The 17636-nt window shown below is 42.0% G+C and overlaps 1 protein-coding gene across 6 annotated transcripts in view; it reads left to right on the forward strand.

Moving 5' to 3' along the window:
• The window catches only part of Fhit (fragile histidine triad diadenosine triphosphatase), a 1554732-nt gene that overhangs the window by 676099 nt on the left and 860997 nt on the right, over positions 1-17636 (forward strand). The window lies entirely within an intron of this gene.

A 17636-nucleotide genomic window follows, 5' to 3' on the forward strand; every position in this document is an offset into this window, starting at 1 on the left:
ATGTTCACCTATCCCCTATTCCATTGTGCCCATTCTCCAGTGAAATAGACCTGCCAAGGCACATTGATGTTACCCAGTTGGCACTCATTGCAGGGAAAGTCATAGTGGGAAATTAAAAGAACCATGGTAAGAACCATGGTGTTTTGTTGATGGTGTGGAAGAAGCTATTGATAGAAGTTGACATTATAACAACCTCTTTGGAGGGATAATTTGGCAATATGTGAAATAAAAATGCATTGTATTCTTTGCCCATTCTATTTTACTTTGAGAAATTAGTGCCAAATATAAGTCCTTATGTGTGAGCAAAGAAATGAATAAATGCCCCTAATAATATTATTTGTATTAGCAAAGGTTTAGAGGAATTCTAAATGTCCATTAAATGTCAGCAGTTAAATGATATATGCTGCATCTGCATGATGTCGGACTGTGATTCCCTTAGGAGTAGTAATGTAAGGTACATGGGATGTGGAAGCATGGTCTCCTGGAGACTATTGAGGGAAAGTAGAGGTAACAGGATGATGTGTAGAGTGCGCCTCCTCCTACTGTGTGAACAGAAAGGAGCACATGGGCACGCATGTGTGTGAAGTGAAGGAGACACATCTTGGAGCCCAGTGAGCCTGGAGTGGAAGCAAACTAGTCATGCATCTGTTTCAGTGTGTCAGCTGAGCTTGCGTGTTCTATGTGATACACAGGTCCCACCAAAATATAGCTATGCAAGGTGCACTCTGAGAAGTCTATGGATCCCATCGTGTGAACTCAGAGTATGCTTACACATACTGATGTGGTCACAGTATCATTGTGTTATGGAATTTTACAGATTTTCTATCACATGTGTAGTCCATCCTTGACCAAATCTCACTAGGCAACATGTGACTGCAGTTTCTGAATGATTTCAAAATTAAAAGCACATAAAGGGGTTTCTAGCATAAAATTTTTGATCGTGATCTTCTTTAAATAGAAACTATAGACCCAAGGAACAGTCTCCATGAGGAGAATGTCTTCCTCATCCCTTGCTGCATGCTCTTTCAGGCGTTTGCTCCCATACAAGCCAGCATTCTGTCCATGACTGTTTCTGGCACAGCCAAACTCTGCATCCTTAAAGTAAAGGTGAAAGCCTCTAAGTTTCTTAAGCAGCACACTTCCGAAGCATGTCTCAGACCGGTTACCTTTGGTAACCCACATTCAGAGCCCTGAGTCCCATCTGTTTGTGGTTCAGACTTAGTTGATTTAGGGTGAGTCAGGGAGCTCCAAGCTCAGAGGTTTCTAATGTAGACAGTTCGAGTATTGCTCCTCATCTCCATCCTTCTTCCCCCTCCTCATCCATCCTCTACTCTTTCCTCCGCCCCTCTTCCCTGCCTTTTTGAGAATTTGAGGGCATGGTGTCTTCAGAGCATGCCACTAGATTTTGAAGTCATTTAATATGTGCTTCACTTGATATATTTTAAAGAAAGTAGTAAATTGAGAGCAATTTGATCAATTCTGTGTCATTTGTTCTTAGTAACCACAGAAGGAATAGAAATGTGACCAAGTTATGCTTCCTGAAGGGCTAAGAGAATTTGCCCCTTTGAGGTATCCAATTTGTGATAGGATCCAGGTTATTTTATGCATCCTTGTTTCTGCCCAGTTTTTCTTGGTCTGTGATGACAGAAGACCCTAATTTGTCTGTACAAGTAAAGAAAAGAGATTCGAGTTTTGGACAGCTGATCTTTTTTTTTTTTTTTTCTTTCCCACCTAAGTTCTTTAAAATGGAAATAGGAAGGAAAGGAGTGACAAGTGTGGATGGGGAAAGGAGACTGTCTGAAGAGCATGGGTTTTGGAGACTCGCCTTCTGGGCAGATTCTATTTCTGGCAAATTGGGTAATGTTGGCCCTGAGATAGGCTCCCTGTGTCATCTCTGTGAAATAAGACTGTCCAGCCTACCATGGTCAGAAAAGGGGATGAAAGAATATTGTAGCTAGAGTTTTCCTGCCTGGCCCACAGTCAGGACAAATCTCTGACACCCGCCAGTCCCACAGCCATTCAGACCCAACCAAATAAACACAGAGACTTATATTGGTTACAAACTGTATGGCCGTGGCAGGCTTCTTGCTAACTGTTCTTACAGCTTAAATTAATCCATTTCTACTAATCTATACCTTGCCACGTGGCTTGTGGCTTACTGGTACTTTACATCTTCCTTGTCCTGATGGTGGCTGGCAGTCACTCCCTCTCCCAGCTTCCTGTTCTCTCAATTCTCCTCTCTGTTAGTCCCGCCTATACTTCCTGCCTGGCCACTGACCAATCAGTGACTTATTCATTGACCAATCAGCAACACATTTGTCATACAGACCATCCCACAGCAGAATATAAGCGTACAGCCTAGCACAGCGCCTAGCATTTAGCAGAAGCCCAATAAATGGGGAGTGACTAATTGGCACAGGAGCGGAGTGGAGTGACTAGGGTAGCTATCATTGCTCACTGGACCCAGGAGATCCTACAGAGCTCGCATTTTCCTTGTCCTCCCCCAAACCCAGTAAAGTCCTAGAGACCCAGCTTTCGCACTTGTAAAATTTGAATGTTCAACTAACTGCCTGGCCTTCTAACCTGCTGACTGTATAGGGGCAAAAGGAAACATTTCGTGGCCTTCTTTTAAGTTTTATTCTAACCAGTATCAAGGGAACACTTGTCTGCACAGAGCTTGGCTAGAAAGAAATCCCTTGGAGGAATGGGGTCCTAGGCTGGCTGCATAAACTCTCGTGTTTCCTGTTGACGATGCTCTTCAGCCAACAGTGCTCATTTTCCTTGGTTTTGTTATCCATCTCCAGTGTGGAGGTGCTCACACTCACCCAGAATCTGGAGACTGCTCAGGTCTTCCTCAGGATGACCCTAGGAGATGGTCAATAAAGATGGCCGGGGCTGGAGGGCAGCAGTCTCATGAAATGCCCTCTTCAACACCCTATTTGATAGAACCTGTGACTTCGTGTTTGTGACTTCCTTCCTCATCAATATAATAAACAGGCGTGTTCCATGTTAGCCAACCTCCACTCTCTTTTTGTAACGCTCTGACTTTGTTCCAGTATTTCAGTCTTGGTTGTGTACTATAAAGCAGCACTCTTCAGAGTGTATTTCATCACACAATATTCCCTTGAGTCTTTCTCCCTCAATAGGAAGAAAACCGTTTTTGTTTAAAATGCATTGAGGGTGTGGTTCAGTGACAGGCATGTGTCTGGTTTCTGTTGGGGCCCGGATTTGATCACTGCTGTTGAAAAACAGAAACAATTAAAAAAAATGAATAAAACAACGATAATGCTATGTATTTTACTTGCAGAATCTAAGTAACCAAGGACAGTGGCTGGAATGTTAGTATATTAAAAGCTCCTGAAAGTCCTCAAAGACACTGGATAGAGATAGAATGAAGCCCCAGCAAGACAACTAAACAGTTTTTATGATGGTACTCCAAAGAACCTATAGCTGAAAATTCTCATAGACAGTGACAGGTTCGGAGTAATTCATTTGATTTTGTTCTTTACAAATTGTTGAAAGGAGAACACGTTGCTACAAAGCTTGTGTTACAAAGAAGCTGGAGTTAGATTTATGAACTGAAGTGTTGACTTCGTATTGACACTTGCATTTGAGGACCAAGCTTGCTTTAATTTGTCTTCACAGTATAGGGATGGATGCTTCTGGCCTTGGTGCCAGACTTTGAGTTTCAAGCTTTCATTGAAATATTTTGTTGTAGAATGTGTGATAAGCTTTGGACCTGGATGAAAAGCAATACCCTCCGAGTCTATAAATAAATAATTAAAGTTGTTTATGAATACCGCCAGAGAGACCACCACTGTGGCCCTGTAATGGAAAGAGTTTCAATAGAACTCCAACAAAATGCTGCCTCTGAAAATTGCTTTCTGAAGATCAAAAGCAGATTTATTTGAGTCTACATATTTCTGATTATGCAGGAATATGTTGCTGTGAAGTTTCTGGAGCATTCAATCTTGGGATAGTCTTTCCTAATGCCTAGAAAGAAATTTAATGCTTCAGAATTAGGTGTAGAGCTCGCAGCTCCAGCCTGCTTTCACTTTTATGAGCTATTCCCATTTATTGTCAGCTCATTTACTGACAAATAAGGATATAATCCCCCTTTTGATATTGCAGCTCACCTAGTAATAAATGTTCTTTGTTATTTCTAATCTTGTAAAGTTAAAGGCAAAGGGTCCTACAAAAATGGCTTTGCTGCCTGAAGTGACACAGAGCCAACAGGACAGCAGTAAATGCAGAGAGAGTAAATTCAAGATGATTTGTTTGAATTAGGTTTACAGTCTCATGTAGTTCTGTGGACTGAGACTAGAAACCAAGAATAATCAAAAGAGCCTCTTGCCTAAAAACAAACATATTTCTCGGGAAAATTTGGCCTTGCCAGATGTTACATTGTAAGAATCTTTGTTCAATAGTAGCAATGACACAAAAGACAATGAGCTGGGCAGAGATTGTATGTCATGAGCTAGCATTATCCGGAAATGGAATGGTACTTTTTAAAGGCTCTACTATATTTTTAAGTGTGTGTGTGTTCACGTGTTTATTTATGTACTCCTGTGTGTGTGTGGGGGGGGGAATAAGTCCATGTGGGTGCAGAGCCATGAGCATTAGAGCCACCTTACCTTGATGCTGCCTGTAACAAGAATCTTTAAAGGTCTTATTAATAAAATCAAACCTGAAGCCAGGTATTGGGGTGAATGCTGGAAGATCAGAGAAGCAGAACAAGCCTCAGCTACCTCACCTTGCCAATTCCTCAGATGATCCTTTTTCCTCAGACTGGAAGCCTCTGGGTCCTCTTCCGAATGGATCTCAGCTGAACTGCTGCTCTGAAGCTTAAAAGCTTAACAGCTTAGTTCCTGGTCCTCACGCCTTATATAATGTCTGCTTCCTGCCATCACTTCCTGGGATTAAAGGCATGTGTCTCCATGCCTGGATGTTTCCAGTGTGGCTTTGAACTCACAGAGATCCAGACAGATCTCTGCCTTCGGAATGTTAGGATTAAAGGTGTGTGTGCCACCATTTTCTGGCCTCTATATCTAGTGGCTGTTCTGTTCTCTGACCCTAGATAAGTTTATTAGGGTGCACAATATATTGGGGAATACAATATCAGCTGCCAATGGAACTTCTATTCTCAACAGGAGAAACATGAGCTCTTAGTCACAGACCCATCTTTCCAGCTCTGAATTGGCACTTCTTAGATCATAGCTGTACAAGCCAGTGATGACCTCTGTAATAGCTTTTGTGGTTTTCATGTTAGACAAACATGTAAAATTAGAAGAGATAATAGGTTCTGAAAAGTATTTTTATTCTAGGCAAAATGTTTAAATTGTTCTCTAGTTAACAGAAGACAAAAATACATTTGGCATGCCAGAGCCAACAGTGATATAAGGATGTCTAAACAGCAACTGATTTTTATCTGTTTATGATGTAGGGAAGAGTTACTACCTTTCTAGTTCATGAGTGTGTGTGTGAGTACATGTGTTTTATACACATCTAGAGAGCTTTCCCTATTGCAAGAATATGATGGCTTGTAGTCTGCAGATAAATATATATATATTTATTTTTTATATATATTTACATATATATAATTTTTATGTATATATGTGTGTGACTGTACCATATGTGTGTGGGATGATGTGGAGGCCAGAAGAAGGTGTGGGATCCCCTTGGAACTGGGTTATAGGTGTTTATGAGACACCATGTGGATGCTGAGACCCGAACCTGGGTCCTATGTAAAAGCCACATGTTTTTAACCACAGAGCCATCATTCCAGTCCCCTTACAAAGTATTTAATTTGAAATCAGAGAAAAACAATTCTAATTTGGAACACTTGTGTATTTCAGGATTTGTGGTACAAAGGTCCCACTATGACCAATTTCACCTCATTAATGCATGTCAAGTGGCTTCTAAGATTCTGAACGCTTTAATAAGTTCTTCTCACGGGCAGCTGTGAGCTGGCTCCAGCCATCTCCTGGAGGAGTTTCCTTGGCCTCTAGTAATTCTGAGTCTGTTTTCCGGAAGGAGTTGGAGTGTACTTATAGCTAAAATGTTCTTGAAGGTCTGGAGAAAGTGTTTGGTAAATAGCAGCTTCTATGGTCTTGAAATTCCCTTCAGATCCCAGAGTTTGTCATTCTTGCTCAAGAAGACATGCTTTTAAGGCAATGCATTACTGTATGTGGTGAGCTGTTTTAGGGTGCTATTAATATTACTTACTTGTTATTGTTAACATTTCCTAGAATTCTTACCAAGTTTAATGGGGATGTCTGGAGGGAATTAGTGCACAGTACTAAAAAGTGAGGCTTTAGAAGACAGTTGCTTCTGACACCCCAGAGGATGGTACCTGGGGGTCTGCTGAGATTGTTCCATAACAAAAACTTTACACTGAGGCAAATGCCTCTAACACAGGAAACCGTTTCATTCAGGACAAGGGCTGGCAAATCTAACCCACCAACTGAATACCACTCATTTATGTGTGGCTCATCAGCTAAGGGTTTTCTCATTTTTGAATGGATAAAAAAAAATGCAAAGAATAATATATGACACAAGAGGATGATACTGACTCGAGTTCTAGCGACTACGAGGACACAAGCTGGCCCTGTCTGTCAGACTGCCATCATCTTTGTCCTGCCATCTGCGTCATCTTCCTGCTCAACCAGCAGACCTGAGGACTAACAACAGAGACTGCGATCCACAGAGCGTGAAGTGCTGATCATTCAGTCCCGTACAGAAAATGTTTGCCAACCCCTAATCTCATAAACCTGTCTCCAAGAAAGTGTGGCTAGCGAGCTATAAGTATGACTGTGAAGTATGACTGAAGCCGAGAAATAACATTGCCAGATTCATCCTCAATGGGATGGAAAGGAGTTGCGTAAGAAATGTAGGGAAGCGTGCATCTAGGGAGATGCTCAGTTGGTGAAGGGCTTGCTATATAAGCATGGAAACTGAGTTTCGATCCCTGCATCTGCATCTAAAGCCAGGTGCTGTGGTGTACCCGTCCCAGTGCTGGGGAAAGAGTGACAGCCGGGTCCCAGGAGCTTGCTACTCATAGAGTACAGCCAATCAGTGAGCTAGTTCAGTTGAGAGACCCTGGCTCAAAAATTAAGGTGGAGAGATGGAGGAAGACACCCAGTAGAGACCTTCAGCTTCCATGAACATGGACATGTACACACACCTCACACACAAGTGGACACATACAAACTTGGCAAAAATGTATAGGGAGTATAAAACACTTGTGACAGTTCTCAAAATACAAAAAGCATTATATTGAACAAAAAAAAATCTTACTTGTCTCAAATCACCTTCTTTCATTTTCTTTTAAATTTGCTACAGAGGAATCTCCTTTTGTTTCCTAGTGTCATGGTCAGACACAGACCCTTGTATCCTGATGCTAGGCAGGGACCACGCTGCTTCTTAACCATGCTGTAAGCCGGTACCGCCGGTATTGCAGGGCCTGTATACGGACTCAGCCACTTATTTGATGTTGATCATGAACACATTTCCCTTCACTCATCTTTACTTCTCTCCTCTTTCAAAGCTAGGACAGTTCTAAGGACCAGGTAAGATGTTTAACATGTCGGCACAGGATCCCACAGAGCAGCACATAATAAATGCTACTTTTTGTTTGGTGATGGTGAATTAGTTCTCATTAGGATCTTTCATACATATGTGGATTTATCGTTTAAGTTTCACTTTTTCAGCCTAGGAGTTTGGCTCAGTGGTTGACATGCATGAGGCCCTGAGTTCAGTCCCCAACAAAAGAAAAACAAATAAAGGAAGATACTTAAAATGTGTTTGTTTTGCAGACAGAAACAAACATTTGACAGTGTCTTGACATAGAATGTAAACTTCTCATATCTTACATATTCCACCTTAGGGGTGTCATCTTGAACTACAACTTACCCTATTTGTAGGCTTGTGTCTGGAGAGAAGGCTCCATGCTCTCATTCATGTCTTCTCAGAAGAGGCTGCATTCTGCTGAGAGACGGAAACCCTTTGTCGATCACATATACAGGTGCCGTGAAGAATCCTGCTCCATTAAAATACGTCTGCTAATAAAATCCTTACCTCCTGGGGAGAAAGAATCTCTCAGCCCCTCAGCCATGCCCACATTCTGCCTTGAATGGCTTGGCTTCACAAGGCAGATATCTCCATCAACCATAGAGCAAACACTGCTTCCATCAAGTCCATCTCCACCTTGGCTGCACATTATAAAACTAGTGCTATTAAAATACCCCAGTGTCCACCTAAAATACCCCAGTGTCCACCTAAAATACCTCAGTGTCCACCTAAAATATCCCAGTATCCAGCCTAAAATACCCCCAGTGTCCAGCTATCCCTGTCTGAGGTTGGGAGCTAAGTAGCAGCATTTCAAGTCTCTGCTGCAGGCGCAGCCTGCAACCAAGGTTAAGAATTCCTGCTGAAAACCCTTAGGTTTTCAAACAGACTTGTTTTTAAACATACTAAGCAGAGATCCTGGTGTCCTGTTAGATGGTGTTTGCTCTTCTTAAGCATACTTAAGTGCAGCATCCATTGTCAGCTGCTTATATTGCAGTCTTTCCTCTAGGGAAATTTACTGATGCAATCTTGTTTCATTAGCTTAATAAAGAGGGATCTTTCAGACAGTGAAAGATGATGATAAGAAATGAATCTTTGATTCTTCTGAGAGAAGCCCACTGTAAATCCCACTGAGATTCTGCTCAGAATTGCTGCAGAGCTAAGCTTTACAAGTCCAGGTGGTTTTACCTACCAATGCTGACTTCAGAGGATGGAGTTGTACGGCAGTGTTTTCTATACTTACTAATGGTGTTTTACATATTCATGCTGATAAACTGTTGGCTCCTTAATGCACTGCTCCTTGTGCTTAGCTCATTATAGATATTTTCTTAATCTAATCTTCTGCTTAAGTAGGAATTGCTATAGTTTCAGTAAGTTGGAGACAATTGGAGGGAGAAGTTTGATTCATTTTGTTACCTGTAAAATGAAAATGATGACACTACACACCTGCTAGGGTTGTTAAGAACAGTGGAGAGCCAGGCAGGCAGTGATGCACGCCTTTAATCCCAGCACTTGGGAGGCAGTGGCAGGCAAATCTCTGTGAGTTCAAGTCCAGCCTGGTCTAGAAAGAGAATTCCAGGACAGCTAGAACTGTTACACAGAAAAACCCTGTCTCAAAAAATTAAATTAAAAAATAAAGAAAGAAAGAAAGAAAGAGAAAGAAAGAAAGAAAGAAAGAAAGAAAGAATGAAAAAGAAAGAAAGAAAGAAAAAGAAAGAAAGAAAGAATGAAAAAGAAAGAAAGAAAGAAAGAAAGAAAGAAAGAAAGCAAGAAAGAAAGAAAGAAAGAGAGAAAGAAAGAACACTGGGGGAGACTGGGGTAAAACAGCCAAGTACCTGGTAGTAGGTAAGCACTGTGATGATGTAGGTAAGCACTGTGATGATGTAGGTAAGCACTGTGATGATGTAGGTAAGCACTGTGATGATGTAGGTAAGCACTGTGATGATGTAGGTAAGCACTGTGATGATGTAGGTAAGTAAGCACTGTGATGTAGGTAAGCACTGTGATGATGTAGGTAAGCACTGTGATGCTGTTATGGCATTAGGAGGAAGGGCACTGGGATCAAGCTTTCTGGGTTCATTTCTTTTTGTTTTGTTTTGTTTTTTTTTTTGTTTTTTTGAGACAGGGTTTCTCTGTGTAGCTTTGCGCCTTTCCTATAACTCACTTGGTAGCCCAGGCTGGCCTCGAACTCACAGAGATCTGCCTGGCTCTGCCTCCCGAGTGCTGGGATTAAAGGCGTGCGCCACCACCTCCCGGCCTGGGTTCATTTCTTAACCGCCTGCCAGGTCTGAATGTTTGGACCACTACTTGCTCTCTTTAAATGTCCATTTCCTTACCTGGAAATTTGTAGTCTTCTTTGCCCAGGGTGGGGACAATCACATGTATTTAATAATCACTTACTTAATGGACTTATCACTACTGCTAGCATGAAGTAAGCACTTGGGGGACTTTCTTAGAAATGTGGCCTTGTAGCCCTCAGTTCAGACATAGAGAAACAGAAGCTATACTTTAGAAATATCCCAGTCTCAAGTGTGGTCAGATCTACTTAGTAAATGGCGAACATGAATAAAATTTGACCCATATCCCTGACATGCACTCTGGACAGGCCTCCTTCATCAGTCACAGCCCGCCATGTCACCCATGTCCTACTTATACAGTCTCACCGGAAAGAGGAACTTATTGCAGGAAAGTAGTGACTGGACTTCATATCAAAAAGAAAGACAGTATGTTGCTAAAACAAAACTCATACTCAGAGCTCTTTGATCATTAATCCAGAATTATTCTGCGCTGCCATGGTAATGTTATTCAGTAACACATATAAATGTGTAGTCAGCTTTGTGCTTCAAGAGGAAGGTGGAAAATGATAACCAGACAGACAAACTATGATTCAATATTAAAATGGAAGTTAAAACAAGTAGGCAGCTGATCCCCATTAAAATAATGTAGACATTATGATTTTGAATAAGCCAGAGATAATCAATACATTTCTTTATTAAAAAAGAAGATCTTTTATGGATTTCACTGAACTCTAAAGTTTCAATTCTTGAATTTTTTTACTTAGCAGTTTTCAAAAATAATTTGTGTGTGTCATGCTGTGTGTGTTATGTGTGCACATGTGTATGTATGTGCATGTGCTTGTATGTGAAGGCCAAAGGATGGAACCTACCAGGTGTTGGCCTTATTCCCTTAACTTAGGGTCTCTCACTGAATGAGACACTCACCAGTTCAGAGAGGCTGGCCTGTTGACCATCAAGTTTCCTGGCTTTGTCTGTCTTTACCCCAACACTGGGTTTACAGACACATACAGCCATTCCTGACTATTTACTTGAGTGCTGTGGAATCAAAATAAGGTTCTTATGCATGTAAAGCAAGTACTCTTACCCTCTGAGGGATCTTCTCTGGCCCAGGCAATTTCTTTTTAACAAGGGCTTATAGTGCTTAGAGGCAATTTTGTCATTAAGATGACCACTGAATCCATTACACAGTACTTTTTAAGAAGTGACTAAAAAAATTATAAATAATTTTAAAAAGCAAAGCACAAATCACAAATATTTATATACTTTTCTATTTATATACTCTTATAATGGTTTTCCTGTGAAATTTTAAATTTTAGAGATAAAATAAGCCTCAAGATAGCAAGCATATGGCCTAGCTTCTGTTTCCTGGAGAAGGGGAGAGAATTTCTTCATCTCTAACAGGGAGAGAGAGATGTGATCTAGCTAGGGCAGAAATAAAAACCCTATCCTAATACTTCCGAATTTTATCTGAAGCATTATATCTCCTGTTGCAGGAGGCTGCTAGACATTTTCTGAGTCATTACTCAAATGACTCATGCTCCATTAGTGTGGTAAGGATACATGGAGAAGGGGCCAGATCCAGCCAACAGAGTAAGTAACTAGCCAGAGGTTTTTGCATTTTCTTACCTGGGCTGTTCATTTGTCAGACATCCTTGGATGTCGCTGTTCCTCTGAAGTATCTGGCTGACACTGGGATGCCTCTTCCTCTTCTCAGAAGGAAACACCAAGTCTTTTTCTCAATGAGAAATAAAAAAATTCTCAGTTGCCACATTTCAAATTTATCCTGAACTGTGGTACTGCCTTAGCTGAATCAACATGTACTGTCAGTCTTGTGTCTTTATACACAAGTGTGTGGACATGGCTATGTCTATCCATGTACATACAAGTGTGTATGTAAACACATCTATGTCTATCCATGTGTAAATGTGAGTGTGTATAGTATGCTTATATGTGTGGGTATATGTACATGTGTATATATACATGTAGTTTTGTTTTACACTAACTGTAAGCACTGGCTTCAACAGTTTCCACAAAAGATCAGTTCTTCCTGTGGGTATTAACTTTGTCAGGAAGTATTTATATACAAATATGCTCACCTTTTTGCTGTAAGAAACAGAAAGATAGCTGCAGAGTCACAGAAGGCAAACCAAGAAGCATGTGTTTTAGAAACTGTATTGCTGTGATGAAACACCACAACCAAGGCAACATATAAAAGAAAGCTTTCAATCTGGGTACTTACAGTGCCAGGGAGTTAGAGTGATCATCAGTAGCTGGGAGCTCATATCTGATCCACAGGCAGGAGGCAAGGAGGTGGGGTGCCAAGTGGGAGTGGCTTGGGCTTTTGACACCTCAAAGCCCACCCCCAGTGACACACCTCCTCCACATCCAATCCTTCCCATAGCTCTCCAACGGTGAACTAGACATTAGATATATGAGCCTATGGCAGTCATTCCCATTCAAACCAGCACACACTGTCAGTCTGTCTGGAAATAATATTGACGTTTATATCATAAGACTTTTTTCTTTTGAGTATTTAATTGATTTACCTGTAATTAGTTTCATGTCAAAGGAGATATTATCAGGAAAATAAAAGCCTAAGATACTTTTCCTAGCAACTAGCCTTTCTAAGAGGTGAAATGAAATTTAGAAGTGTGTCTTTATAAGTGCAGACACACATGTAAATTTCTTGTGATTCCCTTCAGTTGCCAGTTATTTTAGAATACTGGCATGCAGATCACTAGACCCTCTTCCTTTGGTGTCAGCTGCTGTATTTTATATCAACTTTTGAGCTTGTTTTTCCTCATTCTTAATGCACATCTCATGAAAACAATGTATTCCAGCTAGACATGGTGAAACACACCAACAGCTGTGACCCTTGGGAAACTGAGGGGGAAGATCGTGGAGTTCAGGAGACCCTGTGGTGTAGAGCAGAGGCCTGCCTCAAACAAACACGTTTTCTTCATAGAAGGAAATTCTTTGTTTTCCAGTAAATAAAAATACACAGATAAGGCTGTCAGGATGGCTCAGTGGGGAAGAGTTTCTGCCTCACGAGTACGAGGCCCAAGCTTGACACTACAACAACCACATAAAAAGCCATGGTGTACACATATCTGTAACTCCAGACAAGCCAATTGCTGGGGCTGGCTGGCTGCCTGCCAGATTCCAGTGATAGCTCCTATTTCAAGGAAATAAATACACACACACACACACACACACACACACACAAGATAAAGCCCATCTTAAACTATAGGCTAAATAGCAAAGGGCAGATAATGCAAATGACAGTCAACTGTTAAGAGGGCAGTTAGTTATTCTCTGTTCCTTTCTGTGTATTTAAATGTCTGCTCCCTGTGCTGGCATCCCATAATAAAGCGAGTAGACAGGCTGGTCCTTTTCTGTCTTTTCCTCTCCGTGCCTACTGCTGGGCTGGAGCATGCTGGGAGTTAAGCACACTTCGTCTTAGGTCTCTGGGAATTTAAAGTGATCCTTTCACCTGTGCAGAGCGTGCTTTGAAGCTGGACTCACCTGGAACGGCTGAAGTAACAGAGTCATTGTTAGCCAATACTGGGAAGTGGGAAGAGAAGACTGAACTGCATTTTCATAGCAGCTAATAGAGCATCTAATGAGTCAAATGTCGCTCTGAAGCTCACCTCATTAAGACAGCATCTTGTTTTCATAAATGTCCTAGGGTGGCTGGACAATTATATATATAGTCATTTAATTGAAAGAAGTAATATGATCGCCAAGTAAAATCAAATATTCAAGAAAGTCTCAGCATTGGCATCTTCTAAGTGTGCAAATAAATTCCTAAGGAACAGCCTGAGTGAAGTGGACTGTGCATCTTTGTTTTTTCTTACAAATCCAGTTTTTGAATAATTTGAAAGCAGATTCTGCCATCAAATTAAATGCCCCATTGACTAAATTTTCATCAAGAGATTTATTACTAACTATCTTATTTGGTATACTTTCATTAAACACACTCCTGAAGCTTCCAGCTGAGTATTTCTTTGTGAGGTAATTAATGGGCAGTCATAGGCTCTAAATTGTCCCTCTTATTGCTGACCCACAACATGGCATGGGGCACAAATGTGTATGGGCATAAATTAAGGAGAGGGGAACCTGGATATTCTAGACACCTGAGTAGCCTGTGTTCTTGAATCTTAAACTCCTGCAGGAATATATCTTTTGATTTGAACCATGAGAGTTTGTTTCTTAACTTGCCTCAGTAGTCAGAACCTTGGTGTAGAAACTCTGTGTTTCTGATAGGCTAACAACCAATACAAGCTTGTGGAGTGAATGAGGGGATTAGTGAGTAAGACAGTCAACCTCTGGGCCATTATTATTCCTCCTCCTAGTTCTCTTCCTTCTCTTCCTCTCTGTTTTTGAAAGACAGCATATACCTCTATTTTAAGGTAAGGAACTACAACTTGGATATGCAGCTCTCTCTGTCACTATATAAAAACGCACACGTGTGTGTGTGTGTGTGTGTGTGTGTGTGTGTGTGTGTGTGTGTGTGAATGTGTACCTATCCATATATGGATACAAATATGTAATTAGACCCAGAAGCTATGGGAAATGAGAACTATATAGGTTTTTTCAAACTCTCCAAGCTGCCTGGTAAGTGTGTATTAATAGAATTGGCTCCAGAGGGATGGTTTTCATCAGCCATCGTCTCTGTTCATATAAAGCCCTTTTCCCATTACTTTTCTATTTTAAATCCATTCCCTTGCCCCAGCTGATTGAACCTTTCGGAAATGTGCCAGGCGGAGAATCTCACCTCTCCTCTCAGCTTGCAAATAATAACGTCTTCACATTTTCATGGCCTTTTCTGAAATAGAGACCTTTCATTTATACTTCACTCTCAATGGAAATAAATTGATTAACGTCACAGCCTCGTGTTTGACCACAGACCTTTGAAACAAAGAGCTTCTCTCCCAATGTGGTAAGAGAACAGATTGTCCCAGATTTCCTTATGCTCCAAGGACTTGGGGCAAAGGAACTGTTTTATCATCACATGTTATTGAATCCTAAAGAATTACCAGCTTTCATTTCTTCCCGCTTGCTTCCCTGGAGCCTTCCCTGGCCCTGGAGCCTTCCCTGGCCCCAGAGCCTTCCCTGGCACTGGACCTTGGCGTTTAGCAATCTCTGTACGCTCTCTCTCCAGGACCCTTCTTCACTGCTTCCTCATATCTTTCATCTCCATCCTTATCTTTTTGCCTTCAGAAATTTTCTCTACCTTTCTTTCCATTCATTCCTTATATATTTTTAAATTTTAGTTTTACCTATTATATTCCTTTGTAAATTTTATGGAATTTGTTCCTTAACAGTTTCATACATGTGTAAAGTATTCTGCTTACTGTAACCTCTCACCCTCTCAAACCTCCCTCTCCCTATGAGTGTGACCTCCATTAGCTCCCGATCTCACTTTCATGCCCTTTCTTTCTTTGTTTTTTGAGATCCTCTGAGTTTAACCATTATCTTCTGTGTGCTATGATTTTGCAGCTCTCTATTGGAGGCTGGTGGATACAGAACAGTAATGTTTGCTCTTGTATAGTCCATCGGTAACCCATAGTTGAGAAGGGAGAGGTAGTACAGATCCTGTTTTGTGATGGATAGACAATCTGTTCTCAAATTATTGCCTCAGTGTGTATTTGCATCTAAGAATCACCATGTACAAGTTCCCTTCTGACCTATAAATTCTATCCCGGAAGCCGGTTGCTCTCCACAGATACTGGTCTCCCTTTGAGCTGCAGTCTTTCTCACTCTTTCATTCTTCCAAATAGCAATCTCATTTGATCAATAAGCATTAAGGGTTTCCTCTTCTTTGGGTAAGCCCGATTCTACAGTCTCCCATGGAGTCTCTTTCTACTGGTTCCAGTGCCTGCAGCTTTCATGACCAAGTGGCGATTGCTAGAGTACACTTTCAGATGTTTATGGGTAAAAAATATGAGAGTTTGTTATTGAAAAACTTTGGCAGATGAACCTCAGCCCACATGTCAGATTCTCCATCTTGGCATGTGCTGTACCTAGACATGAGTCTCCATGCCCAGAACCTTCTCCTCATTCGTCCGCCTCAGTGTACACAATTCAGTCACTGCCTAACTAGCTTGCAGTCTGCTGTCTCTAGCAATTCCTACAGGCATTCCTTCTTATTCTAATCCTTATTGCTCATTGCCATCTATCATGTCTTATATACTAAAACGTAAAATGCTTGGCAGACAGAGTTGGTGCATTTTTCCACTCATTTGTTAGTTTTTAATTCAAATGGTCCTGTCTATGCTCTGTTCTTGGAGCTATCAAGATGACATGGAGACAGACAGGTGTTGCAGCCTCAGGAAGTTCACCATCAACTGTTGAGACAAGCCCATGCATAAGGGGAACCCAGGGTGGAGAGAGACATAAGGCATAGACAAGGGCATGGGCATTCTCTCTGGGAGAGGGAGGGGTCTGAGAGGCTGGAAATAGTCTTACTGTGCCAGGGAATAAAGAGCTGAGCAAGGACGCTCTTAATGTGGATCAGCCGTGAAACTTTGTTTTAAGCCCAGGAATTGGAGCGTGTAGGGAGGGGGTCTATGGCCACACTTAAGGAAGCCCCCGGATTCGAAGTGATAAACTGGATCGTGGTGTAGTTCAATGGGACTGGTGTCCAAGCCTGGGCTCTTCCCAATCCTTAAGTGGCCACCATTCCTAGCATATGTTTCTGGAGGTGCTGGGATAGCTCATCTGTGCTCAGTGCACCCTTTCAGCCAAGCCCGACCGCCTGCGGCCGAGCAGCCCAGGTGGCATTTAGATGACACCAGTTTAAGATTGTTATCAGGGAGATGGAAATCCCTTTTGTGAGTCAGTGCCTCATTAATAAGAGAAGTTAGAAAGGAACTCAAAGGGGAGCTTGAGGACAATTTTCTTAGGCAGATTAAACTGCAGCAACCATCAGGGCAAGAGGAAGAGGAGGCTTCAGGGCAAGAGTGGGAAAGCCCAGGGTGCAAGCGAAAGTGTTCTTAACCTTTGGCCAGTATCAGAAAAAAGGAATAGAAAGTTAGTTTTCTGAGTCCTCAGAAACAGGCAGGCTGATGCCATGAGCTGTCTGCAAGGGCAGCAAGCATCTCATGGAGAACGGTTTCTGGGAAGGATAGGTGCAGCACCTCACTGGTGGGTAATTATCTCCCTTAGGATAGCCTGGAAGGCCAGGTCTTTCTACCTAGGACTGGAGATGGAACTTAGAACACAGATACCTTCAGCTTTTCAAACGATAACTCAGATTCCAAAGCTGACTCTTCCTGTCTCATGTGACCTGGCACCTGAAGGCTGGGGTGGCATCTGAAGCTCTTCCTGTCTCGTGTGACCTGGCACCTGAAGGCTGGGGTGGCATCTGAAGCTCTAGCTAGCAGGAGTCTCCAGTGCACAGCTCTTGCAGCCACAGGACTCTTTCTGGGCCCTGCTCCAAATCAGTGGGGTAAGAAGAGAGCTATGGGGGTGGGGTGGGGGGTGGGGAAGGATGGGGCTAACAGTTTCTGAGCTAAACCACAAGCTGACATTGCCTTGCTGCAAAAGTGCTGATTTTCACGAGAGAGGGAAAGTCCCTTCCCTGAGAGCTGGAGCCCAGGAAGAGGCCGCATGGAAAGGTTACCCCTCACCTCCAGACTGCTTAACTTCCTTGTGGCGAGCATCATTATTTAGTTAGGAAATAGAACAACATACTGAAAAGCTCACAAACGTAAGTGAGCGCACAGTGGCTTCCCAGGAAGCGTGAGCCTCAGCCATTATCTGAACAGG

The sequence above is a fragment of the Peromyscus californicus genome, unplaced genomic scaffold (genome assembly GCF_007827085.1).
Source record: "Peromyscus californicus insignis strain IS unplaced genomic scaffold, ASM782708v3 Scaffold_12__1_contigs__length_115047231, whole genome shotgun sequence".
NCBI classification, from domain to species: Eukaryota; Metazoa; Chordata; class Mammalia; order Rodentia; family Cricetidae; genus Peromyscus; species Peromyscus californicus.